The sequence below is a fragment of the Staurois parvus genome, unplaced genomic scaffold (assembly GCF_062004578.1).
Source record: "Staurois parvus isolate SC_StPar_1 unplaced genomic scaffold, SC_StPar_1.0 ptg000861l, whole genome shotgun sequence".
NCBI classification, from domain to species: Eukaryota; Metazoa; Chordata; class Amphibia; order Anura; family Ranidae; genus Staurois; species Staurois parvus.
The window spans coordinates 94,002-106,085 of NW_028318657.1; the positions used below are offsets into that span (position 1 = coordinate 94,002).

General features: G+C 50.4%; 2 non-coding genes across 2 annotated transcripts; both read left to right on the forward strand.

Moving 5' to 3' along the window:
* The first annotated feature begins 2,551 nt into the window (after positions 1 to 2,551).
* Positions 2,552 to 2,623, forward strand: TRNAD-AUC (transfer RNA aspartic acid (anticodon AUC)). The gene has a single exon. It is a non-coding gene; the product is annotated as a tRNA-Asp (tRNA).
* Positions 2,624 to 10,865: 8,242 nt separating this feature from the next.
* On the forward strand, positions 10,866 to 10,937 carry TRNAD-AUC (transfer RNA aspartic acid (anticodon AUC)). Its single transcript has one exon. It is a non-coding gene; the product is annotated as a tRNA-Asp (tRNA).
* Positions 10,938 to 12,084: the final 1,147 nt, after the last annotated feature.

The window sequence follows — 12,084 nt, forward strand, 5'->3', positions numbered from 1 at the left end:
GAGGAGGGGGGAGAGAGAGAGAGAGGGGGGAAAGAAAGAGAGAAGAGGGGGGGGAGAGAGGGGGGAAAGAGAGAGGCAGGAGATCGATCATCTTTTGCACTTATATAGGGTCCGTGGCCATGATACCCGACATGCAGCGATGGAGTCTCCTGTCTTGCTCCCCCTCTTCATGGTTCGCTCTAGGCTCCGCCCTCCAACCGTGACGGTTGCATGCACTGATCAGAATAGATGGCCGGCTGGCTGCAGAGAGGCCGGGTGATTGGTGCGGGTTCATAAGCCGAGCCCACCTTCCCCTGTTCTAGAATTGCTGATCCCGCCCTCCTGCCTCCTGCCCGAGCCCTGCCGAGCTCTCCCGACCTGCCAAACCCTGGTAGCTTGCCTCGCGGCAGATACGCCCCTACCCGGCGGGCCGGATAAATGTCCTCGGTGGGCCGCATGTGGCCCGCGGGCCGTAGTTTGAGGACCCCTGCTCTATAGTTTGTGTGAAAAAAAAAAAAGTGTACAATGCAATGTGGGGGGACTGTCCCAGCCGTGCGACCCCCCTGCAGCATGGGGCCGGGTCACAGTTGCAATGCCTATAGGTACGCCCCTGACACATGCCTTGTCTTTGGTGTGGCTGGATCACACCAATGCATTGTGGTAGTGTGCAGGCACCAAAATGAAGTACAGCAGGCTGTACTTTTTCTAGCGTACCGCAGTCACCACATGCTGATAGTCAGAATATACTGATCAGCCCAGCAACTGATTGGCTGCATGCGCCGATCGAGAAAAAACTTCTAACAAGCCCATTCATGAGATAGATTAACTTTTCATGAGCAAGGACAGCCATAGATGGATTGAAATTCAGCTGGATTCTGAACCAGACGAACTTCAATTCATTTATAGCCAACTTTAGGTCCAATCAAGACAAGGCAAGTGCGGGCGGTGTGCGCTGAAATAAAGTACGGCTGGCCGTGCTCTTTGTCCAGCGCAGCGCAGTCACCTCCCGCTGGCCAATAAAACTTCTTGAAATGTCACTATGTGACACAGAGGCGTAGCTAGGGGGGTACATATGTACACAAGGTACAGGGGCGCATAAATGAGGCTTACAACCAGGGGCGTATTTGCCGCGAGGCAAACAAGGCGTTTGCCTAGGGCCGCACTTTTTGGGGGGGGGGGGGGGGGCGGCGTGGTGCTGCCGCCCCTCCCAACGGACGGGCAGCGGGCTGCTGTGTCTTACCTGGCTCCGTGTCCCAGTCCCAAGACGATCCAGTCCAGGAGGCGCTGCTGGAGGAGGCGTAGATAGGTCCGCAGGTCCGGTGTCTTCTTTTCCCTGGACGCGATGTGTGGGCGGGATGACATGCCGCCCCTATAATCTGGCCACACACTCGGGATCACTGGACAGCCTATGGCAGCTTGTACCTCCCTCTGCAAGCTCTGCCCTCCTCACTGGTGATTGGGCGCCAGAACTGTAGCTCAGGAAAGGCACACAGGCGGCCAATCACCTGCAAGGAGGCGGAGCTTGGAGAGGAGGAGCCGAGCGGCGGCGCGAAGATCGAGTGAGGGAGCGGCCGGAGCAAGTGAAGAAGACAGCTGACCGGTAAGTGTGCCGTGCAGATGGTGCTGCTGCAACCAGGTATGCTGGCTGTGGATGGGAGAGGGAAGGCAAGGTAAGTGTCAATGGTGTCAGTGGGAGGAATAGTGCCCCATCATTGGTGTCACTGATGTGATTAAACGGGGAGGGGGGCTGGGGAACCAATTTTAAAGTTCGTCCCCGGGCGCAAAATATCCTAGCTACGCCTCTGATGTGACATTTCGATAAAGTTTGTTTACAAAAAGCCAACAGTGCGATTCAATAGCACTGCATTGGGCAGCTATTCCAGCGCAGTCGCACAGCAACTCCATTACAAAACAGATGCCTTGTATCCAGTGTGGCCGATTGACACCACAGCATTGCGGTGATGTACGCAGAAATAAAGTACGGCTGGCCATGCTTCTTCGCAGCACAGTGCAGTCACCTTCCACTGGTCAATAACACCTTATGAAATGTTACTGTGTGACATTTCAATAAAGTTTGTTTAAAAAAAAGAAAAAAGTGAACAAGGCAATATGGTGGGACTGCATTGGGCGGCTATTCTGGCACAGTCCTACCGCAAGACCAGGCAAAATGCTTTGTCTCCAGTGTGGCTGCTAGACACCACGGCATCCGGTGTGGCGGGCCGTACTTGGCATGGGTGGCGGTATGAGAGCCCAGAGGAGGTTCTCCACTAGAAAAGAGGCTCCAATGTGAAAAACCGCGGTATATCAGTAAAAGACCTTACTTTATTAGACACAAAAAATAAAAATTGGGGGGGGGGGGGGGCTGCACAGAAGGTTTTATACCCTCATGCATAGAATGCATGAAAGATGAAAGTAAAAAAAAAAATCTTTGGCTTTAGAACCACTTTAGTGTTTAGCACTTCTGAATTGCAGCACTGGAGTCCTTGATTCAAATCCTGACCAGGACACTACCTGCATGGAGTCTGCATGTTCTCCCTGTGCTTGCGTGGTTTTCCCCCCAAACACATACCTTGCGTTGGTGGTGCAGTGGTGAGCATAGCTGCCTATCCAGCAGCTGACCCGGGTTCGATTCCTGGCCAACGCAATTTTCAAGATGGCTGCCTCGCCTGCGAAGTGCTTTTAGTCCCCAGGGAGAGAAGTGCTATACAAATAAAATGTTGAGGATATATTAGTGAAGAAATAAAATTTAAACCAAAACTAATGAAGCAAATGTGTTGTATGATTGTATGTTCTTAAACACTTCTGAATAATTTATTTCTTGCGCAAGGATATTATTTTGTATTCTCATTTTCAGCCAGTAGGTGGAGCACTCGGATCCTTTTCAGGCATTTTTTTCGGCTATCCTTAGCAATGTGGATGAAAAAAAAGCCTGCTGCTTACTGTATACATCGCTCAATAGCTCTCTCTGACACTAGCAGGGGCGGACTGACAACTCATGGGGCCCCTGGGCAATAGGGGATCATGGGGCCCCTGTGTCCTTGCCCAAACTCAAAAAAGCCTATGAAAGGTACCAGGGGCATCTCATGGGGCCCCCTACTGACCCAAGGCCCTCGGGCAGTGCCCGAGTTTCCAAATGGTCAGTCCACCCCTGGACACTAGTCATTCATGTCATCCTTACACTAATGGCCCCTTCCTGTTCCAACAAGACATTTTGGACAATTTCATGCTCCCAACTTTGTGGGAGGAGTTTGGGGATGGCCCCTACCTGTTCCAACATGACTGCCCCCCAGTGCACAAAGCAAGGTCCATAAAGACATGGAGGAGCCAGTTTGGGGTGGAGGAACTTGACTGTCCTGCACAGAGTCCTGACCTCAACCCCATAGAACACCTTTGGGATGAATTAGAGCGGAGACTGTGAGCCAGGCCTCCTCCCCCGACATCAGTGCCTGACCTGACAAATGTGCTTCTGGAAGAATGGTCCAACCTTCCCATAGACACCCTCCTAAACCTTGTGGACGGCCTTCCCAGAAGAGGTGAAGCTGTTATAGCTGCAAAGGGCAGGGCCAACTCAATATTGAACCCTACGGACTAAGACTGGGGGGGCCATTAAAGGTCATGTGCGTGGAAAGGGCGGGGCCAACTCAATATTGAACCCTACGGACTAAGACTGGGGGGCCATTAAAGGTCATGTGCGTGGAAAGGGCGGGGCCAACTCAATATTGAACCCTACGGACTAAGACTGGGGGGTCATTAAAGGTCATGTGCGTGGAAAGGGCGGGGCCAACTCAATATTGAACCCTACGGACTAAGACTGGGGGGCCATTAAAGGTCATGTGCGTGGAAAGGGCGGGGCCAACTCAATATTGAACCCTATGGACTAAGACTGGGGGGGCCATTAAAGGTCATGTGTGTGGAAAGGCCGGCGGCCCAATACTTTTGGCAATATTCGTATGTATTAGATCCCCACAATCTCTACTACACTTAGGGTGATCAATCAAGAACCTGCGCCCCTTTATATCAGTTGTCCCTAACAGAGTCCCTCCTTATATCAGGAGTTCTTCTCAGAGCTCCACCCTACATCAAGGCTCCTATAAGAGTCCCTCCTTACATCAGGTGTCCTCACGAGAGTGTCCCTTATATAAAATATCCACATCAGAGTGCCCCCTTACATCAATTTCCCCCATCAGGGTGCCCCCTTACATCAATTTCCCCCATCAGAGTGCCCCCTTACATCAATTTCCCCCATCAGAGTGCCCCCTTACATCAATTTATATAGTTCTATAGTTACACTGTATTTAGATAGGGGAGGGGTTGTATAGTTTTATACAGAGGTGGGGGAGGTGTTCTATAGATACACTTTATAGAGATTGGGGGAGGGGTTGTATAGTTGTTCTGTATACAGATGGGGGAGGAGTTGTATAGTTCTATACAGAGATGGGGGAGGTGTTCTGTATCATCCTATTAGAGGACACTATCTCTGTCAGTGTCTCTGGGAATGTCAGGACCTATAAAGCAGAATTCCCCTCCAGGACACAACATCCGGGGACTCCTCCCCCTCCTGGGTCATGTGGTAATGCTGAGACTAGTAGTTCCTCAGCAGTCCGGTGGGAGGTGTTAGCCCCGCCCCTCACTCTGGTCCCGGTTGGGCTCCCTCCTCCTTGCTGAGCCATGATTGGATGTCCGCACACAGCCCCCTCCATTCCCATCCCCCCACTTCCTTGTTTACATAATTATTCACTAACAGGAAAGGCGGGGACAGGAAGTCACGAGACCGGAAGTGACCTCACCATTTGCCCGCAGACATCTTTGTGGAGGGCTGGTGCTGCTTCCTTCGCCTCCAACGTCTCATAAATAGTCATTTAACTCAGTTTGTGGAGTCGGCAGTAATGTGTGTCCCACAGAGAACCCGGCGGGGGAGAATACCAGGGGGCTGGCACTGCTGACCTGGGAAGAGAGGGCGATGGGGAGAGCAGGGCATGTTGGGACATGTAGTCCATACATAGAGATTCCTCCATAGAGGTGTATGCGGAGAGCGGGGCATGCTGGGATATGTAGTCCATACATAGAGATTCCTCCATAGAGGTGTATGCGGAGAGCCGGGCATGCTGGGACATGTAGTCCATACATAGAGATTCCTCCATAGAGGTTTCTGGGGATATAGGGGGCATGCTGGGACATGTAGACAATACACAGAGAGCCCTCCATTGGTCTATGGGGATAGGGGGCATGCTGGGACTACATACAGAGAATCCTCCACAGAGGTGTATGGGGGAAAGCGGAGTATACTGGGACATGTAGTCCATATGTACAGAATCCTACATAGAGGTCTATAGGGATAGGGGGCATGCTGGGACATGTAGTCCATACACAGAGAGTCATCCATATGGGGATAGGGGGCATGCTGGGACATGTAGTCCATACACAGAGAGCCCTCCATGGGGATAGGGGGCATGCTGGGACATGTAATCCATACACAGAGAGCCCTCCATCAGTCTATGGGGATGGGGGGCATGCTGGGACATGTAGTCCGTACACAGAGAGCCCTCTAGTGTGAAATCTGCACAGAGAAAGATGAAATAATAGGCCGCAGTGTTCACAATAAACATTACAACTAAAAAAAATAAATAAATAAAATGAAATAAAAAGATGAACTCTGCTCTGTATACAACATTCTCCTAAATCTGATCATCTTTATTGCATCCAATAGGAAATATTCCAGATATTCCATATATAGTGCTGAGTTCTATAGGATGTCATTATAAGGAATGAATAGGATCCTATCCAGCTCTGCTGATGGTAATATAAATGTATATAATAATAGGAGGCGCCTTCCTCTACTCACTTCAAGAACTCATTATATAACCAAAATAACCCAGTGATTCCAATAATGTGTCGCTGGCCCTTTAAGATGTTGTTTTTGTAAACACTCTCGCTCGCCCTTCCCTCTCTCTCTCTCGCTCGCCCTTTCCCTCTCTCTCGCTCGCCCTTTCCCTCTCTCTCTCTTGCCCTTTCCCTCTCTCTTGCCCTTTCCCTCTCTCTCTCTCGCTCGCCCTTTCCCTCTCTCTCTCACTGTGATCACATGACCAGATTTGACCTTTCCGCGCAGCAGTGCAGAGGCTCTCAGTTTGAGTTTCTTCTTGTCAGAGTCAAGACGCTTTTTTAAAAGCTCCTGATAAGTTCTCATTCTATTACAAGATATTTAATCTCTATTGATTGGTATTGAGTATCCACTGATACCCTTCAATCAATAGCGATCAGCAAAAGCTGTTTAACAGGTTTTTTTTTAAATCTTGTACTAATTTAGTGGCAGTTTGCCATCTATTTAAAAATGAGCCAGCAGATCCTCACCGTGTTTCTTACCCTGCTGTTTGCATGGGGAGGAAAAAGATACGTCCCCGACCACTCTTCAGAGATCCCGATACACCTGAATCAGGAGATCAATACAACAGAGCAGCATATGGAAGAATTCATCAAAGGAACGCAAAATGACCCCCCAGAGATACGCCTGCTGGTGAAGGAGGAGAGCAAGTCATCAGAGCAGCAAGTGGAGGAAAAGGTCAGAGAAATGGAAGATGACCCCCCAGAGAGCCACAAGCCAGTGAAGGAGAAGAGCATTAAGTCAATGGAAGAGCAAGTTGAGGAATCGGTCAGAGAAGCGGCAAACGAGCCTCCAGAACCCTCCAGCTGGTTTTCATTACTGACCACCACTGCATACTGGTTTCAGATCATACTCCTGATAAGTGCCATCATTCTGAAATACATCCTGCACAGAAACGACCTGGCCCTGAGAGTAGGACAATATTTGATTTTCCAGAAGCTGATTGAACTCATTCAGGAAGGACTGGGCAACTTCAATTTCCAATGGTCCAGCCATGGGGCGGCCTTAGAGAATGGAGACCCATCCCTGTTTATAAATATTGATGCAGAATATTGCAGGTCAAACGCCTTTCACTGGGTTATCTTAATGCTGCTGTTGCTACTCATAATACTGCTCGTAATGCTGCTGGTGCTGACAGTGTACGTATTGCTGATGATGCTGAATGAGCTGTCGTTTAGCCCATTCTCCCCCGCTAGGCGACTTCGTGCTATTTGGTGTCTTTTCAAACCACGAAAGACAGATAATATCACCCTTCCCAGACCCAGCATCACACCTCCAAGGGGTCCCATACATGTTTATGTACAGGATACGCCACCCGAGCCAACAATCCTGCCATCAGGAGCTAGGAATGCTCACAAACAGACTTCACCACGCAAGCCGAAAAGGAGCCGCCACGTTGCTTGCCATTGTCCCAGTGATAACATCATTCCAACTTCAAGTGCTTCACCCCGGATGAAGAAGCTCAAGAAAAACCGCATGCTCGGGCGACTTAGTGCATTTTGGAGTCATTTCAAACCAAAAAAGACTGATGACATCACACCGAGTGATAACTTCACCCCGCCGAGTGATGACATCACCAGACCCAGCATCACACCTCCAAGGGGTCCCATACTTGTTTACGTACAGGATACGCCACCCAAGCCAACAATCCTGCCATCAGGAGCTAGGAATGCTCACAAACAGACTCCACCACGCAAGTCAAAAAGGAGCCGCCATGTTGCCTGCCAGTGTCCGAGAGATAACATCATTCCTACATCAAGTGCTTCACCCCGGATGAATAAGATCAGGAAAAAACGCATGCTCAGGCGACTCAGTGCATTTTGGCGTCTTTTCAAACCAAAAAAGATTGATGACATCACACCGAGTGATAACTTCACCCCGCCAAGTGATGACATCACCAGACCCAGCATTAAACCTCCAAGGGGTCCCATACATGTTTATGTAGAGGATGCGCCACCCGAGCCAACAATCCTGCCATCAAGTGCTAGGAATGCTCACACAGTCTCCACCACTCAAGCCAAAAAGGCGCCGCCATGTTGCCTGCCAGTGTCCGAGAGATAACATCTCCTTACCAAGGAGTGATAACATCACCTTACCGAGGAGTGATAACATCGCCTTACCGAGGAGTGATAACATCACCTTACCGAGGAGTGATAACATCACCTTACCGAGGAGTGATAACATCACCTTAGTGAGGAGTGATAACATCACCTTAGTGAGGAGTGATAACATCACCTTAGTGAGGAGTGATAACATCACCTTACCGAGGAGTGATAACATCACCTTACCGAGGAGTGATAACATCACCTTAGTGAGGAGTGATAACATCACCTTACCGAGGAGTGATAACATCACCTTACCGAGGAGTGATAACATCACCTTACCGAGGAGTGATAACATCACCTTAGTGAGGAGTGATAACATCACCTTAGTGAGGAGTGATAACATCACCTTAGTGAGGAGTGATAACATCACCTTACCGAGGAGTGATAACATCACCTTACCGAGGAGTGATAACATCACCTTAGTGAGGAGTGATAACATCACCTTACCGAGGAGTGATAACATCACCTTACCGAGGAGTGATAACATCACCTTAGTGAGGAGTGATAACATCACCTTACCGAGGAGTGATAACATCACCTTACCGAGGAGTGATAACATCACCTTAGTGAGGAGTGATAACATCACCTTACCGAGGAGTGATAACATCACCTTACCGAGGAGTGATAACATCACCTTACCGAGGAGTGATAACATCACCTTAGTGAGGAGTGATAACATCACCTTAGTGAGGAGTGATAACATCACCTTAGTGAGGAGTGATAACATCACCTTAGTGAGGAGTGATAACATCACCTTAGTGAGGAGTGATAACATCACCTTACCGAGGAGTGATAACATCACCTTAGTGAGGAGTGATAACATCACCTTAGTGAGGAGTGATAACATCACCTTACCGAGGAGTGATAACATCACCTTACCAAGGAGTGATAACATCACCTTACCGAGGAGTGATAACATCATTCCATCACCAAGAGCTCAGGAAAAACAACTCAGGCAACTTAAGAATTTTTGGTGTTGTTCAAGGACCAGCTCACTCAATGAATAGACACCTGCCTTTTGACGGAGAACATCTCTTTGGTGCCTCTATAGCAGGGGTCCTCAAACTTTTTAAACAGGGGGCCAGTTCACTGTCCCTCAGACCGTTGGAGGGCCGGACTATAGTTTAAAAAAAAAAAAAACTATGAACAAATGCGGCCACAGTACAGGAGATGACCAGAGACTGCGGACATACAACGGCGGCGGGAATACTGGGCCGGCCGCTCCATAAGACGCACAGAAATTTCCCCCCAAGTGTGTCTTATGGAGCAAAATATACGGCAAATGCAGGACACCTTGTTGGGTCAGATCTGTGTACAATGTAAAGAGAGAGGGGGGGGGGGGGGAGATAAGGAGGGGAGAGAGAGAAAGAGGAGGGGGGGAGAGGAGGGGGGAGAGAGTGAAAGAGAGGGGGGGGAGAGAGTGAAAGAGAGGGGGGGGAGAGGAGGGGGGAGAGAGAGAGAGAGGGGGGAAAGAAAGAGAGAAGAGGGGGGGGAGAGAGGGGGGAAAGAGAGAGGCAGGAGATCGATCATCTTTTGCACTTATATAGGGTCCGTGGCCATGATACCCGACATGCAGCGATGGAGTCTCCTGTCTTGCTCCCCCTCTTCATGGTTCGCTCTAGGCTCCGCCCTCCAACCGTGACGGTTGCATGCACTGATCAGAATAGATGGCCGGCTGGCTGCAGAGAGGCCGGGTGATTGGTGCGGGTTCATAAGCCGAGCCCACCTTCCCCTGTTCTAGAATTGCTGATCCCGCCCTCCTGCCTCCTGCCCGAGCCCTGCCGAGCTCTCCCGACCTGCCAAACCCTGGTAGCTTGCCTCGCGGCAGATACGCCCCTACCCGGCGGGCCGGATAAATGTCCTCGGTGGGCCGCATGTGGCCCGCGGGCCGTAGTTTGAGGACCCCTGCTCTATAGTTTGTGTGAAAAAAAAAAAAGTGTACAATGCAATGTGGGGGGACTGTCCCAGCCGTGCGACCCCCCTGCAGCATGGGGCCGGGTCACAGTTGCAATGCCTATAGGTACGCCCCTGACACATGCCTTGTCTTTGGTGTGGCTGGATCACACCAATGCATTGTGGTAGTGTGCAGGCACCAAAATGAAGTACAGCAGGCTGTACTTTTTCTAGCGTACCGCAGTCACCACATGCTGATAGTCAGAATATACTGATCAGCCCAGCAACTGATTGGCTGCATGCGCCGATCGAGAAAAAACTTCCAACAAGCCCATTCATGAGATAGATTAACTTTTCATGAGCAAGGACAGCCATAGATGGATTGAAATTCAGCTGGATTCTGAACCAGACGAACTTCAATTCATTTATAGCCAACTTTAGGTCCAATCAAGACAAGGCAAGTGCGGGCGGTGTGCGCTGAAATAAAGTACGGCTGGCCGTGCTCTTTGTCCAGCGCAGCGCAGTCACCTCCCGCTGGCCAATAAAACTTCTTGAAATGTCACCATGTGACACAGAGGCGTAGCTAGGGGGGTACATATGTACACAAGGTACAGGGGCGCAAAAATGAGGCTTACAACCAGGGGCGTATTTGCCGCGAGGCAAACAAGGCGTTTGCCTAGGGCCGCACTTTTTAGGGGGGGGGGGGCGGCGTGGTGCCGCCGCCCCTCCTCTTCCAACGGAAGGGACACTTAGTACAGGGACAGGCAGCGGGCTGCTGTGTCTTACCTGGCTCCGTGTCCCAGTCCCAAGACGATCCAGTCCAGGAGGCGCTGCTGGAGGAGGGGTAGAGAGGTCCGCAGGTCCGGTGTCTTCTTTTCCCTGGACGCGATGTGTGGGCGGGATGACATGCCGCCCCTGTAATCTGGCCACACCCTCGGGATCACTGGACAGCCTATGGCCGCTTGTACCTCCCCTGTGCTTGCGTGGTTTTCCTCCCAAACACATACCTTGCGTTGGTGGTGCAGTGGTGAGCATAGCTGCCTATCCAGCAGCTGACCCGGGTTCGATTCCTGGCCAACGCAATTTTCAAGATGGCTGCCTCGCCTGCGAAGTGCTTTTAGTCCCCAGGGAGAGAAGTGCTATACAAATAAAATGTTGAGGATATATTAGTGAAGAAATAAAATTGAAACCAAAACTAATGAAGCAAATGTGTTGTATGATTGTATGTTCTTAAACACTTCTGAATAATTTATTTCTTGCGCAAGGATATTATTTTGTATTCTCATTTTCAGCCAGTAGGTGGAGCACTCGGATCCTTTTCAGGCATTTTTTTCGGCTATCCTTAGCAATGTGGATGAAAAAAAAGCCTGCTGCTTACTGTATACATCGCTCAATAGCTCTCTCTGACACTAGCAGGGGCGGACTGACAACTCATGGGGCCCCTGGGCAATAGGGGATCATGGGGCCCCTGTGTCCTTGCCCAAACTCAAAAAAGCCTATGAAAGGTACCAGGGGCATCTCATGGGGCCCCCTACTGACCCCAGGCCCTCGGGCAGTGCCCGAGTTTCCAAATGGTCAGTCCACCCCTGGACACTAGTCATTCATGTCATCCTTACACTAATGGCCCCTTCCTGTTCCAACAAGACATTTTGGACAATTTCATGCTCCCAACTTTGTGGGAAGAGTTTGGGGATGGCCCCTTCCTGTTCCAACATGACTGCCCCCCAGTGCACAAAGCAAGGTCCATAAAGACATGGAGGAGCCAGTTTGGGGTGGAGGAACTTGACTGTCCTGCACAGAGTCCTGACCTCAACCCCATAGAACACCTTTGGGATGAATTAGAGCGCAGACTGTGAGCCAGGCCTCCTCCCCCGACATCAGTGCCTGACCTGACAAATGTGCTTCTGGAAGAATGGTCCAACCTTCCCATAGACACCCTCCTAAACCTTGTGGACGGCCTTCCCAGAAGAGGTGAAGCTGTTATAGCTGCAAAGGGCGGGGCCAACTCAATATTGAACCCTACGGACTAAGACTGGGGGGCCATTAAAGGTCATGTGCGTGGAAAGGGCGGGGCCAACTCAATATTGAACCCTACAGACTAAGACTGGGGGGCCATTAAAGGTCATGTGCGTGGAAAGGGCGGGGCCAACTCAATATTGAACCCTACGGACTAAGACTGGGGGGTCATTAAAGGTCATGTGCGTGGAAAGGGCGGGGCCAACTCAATAT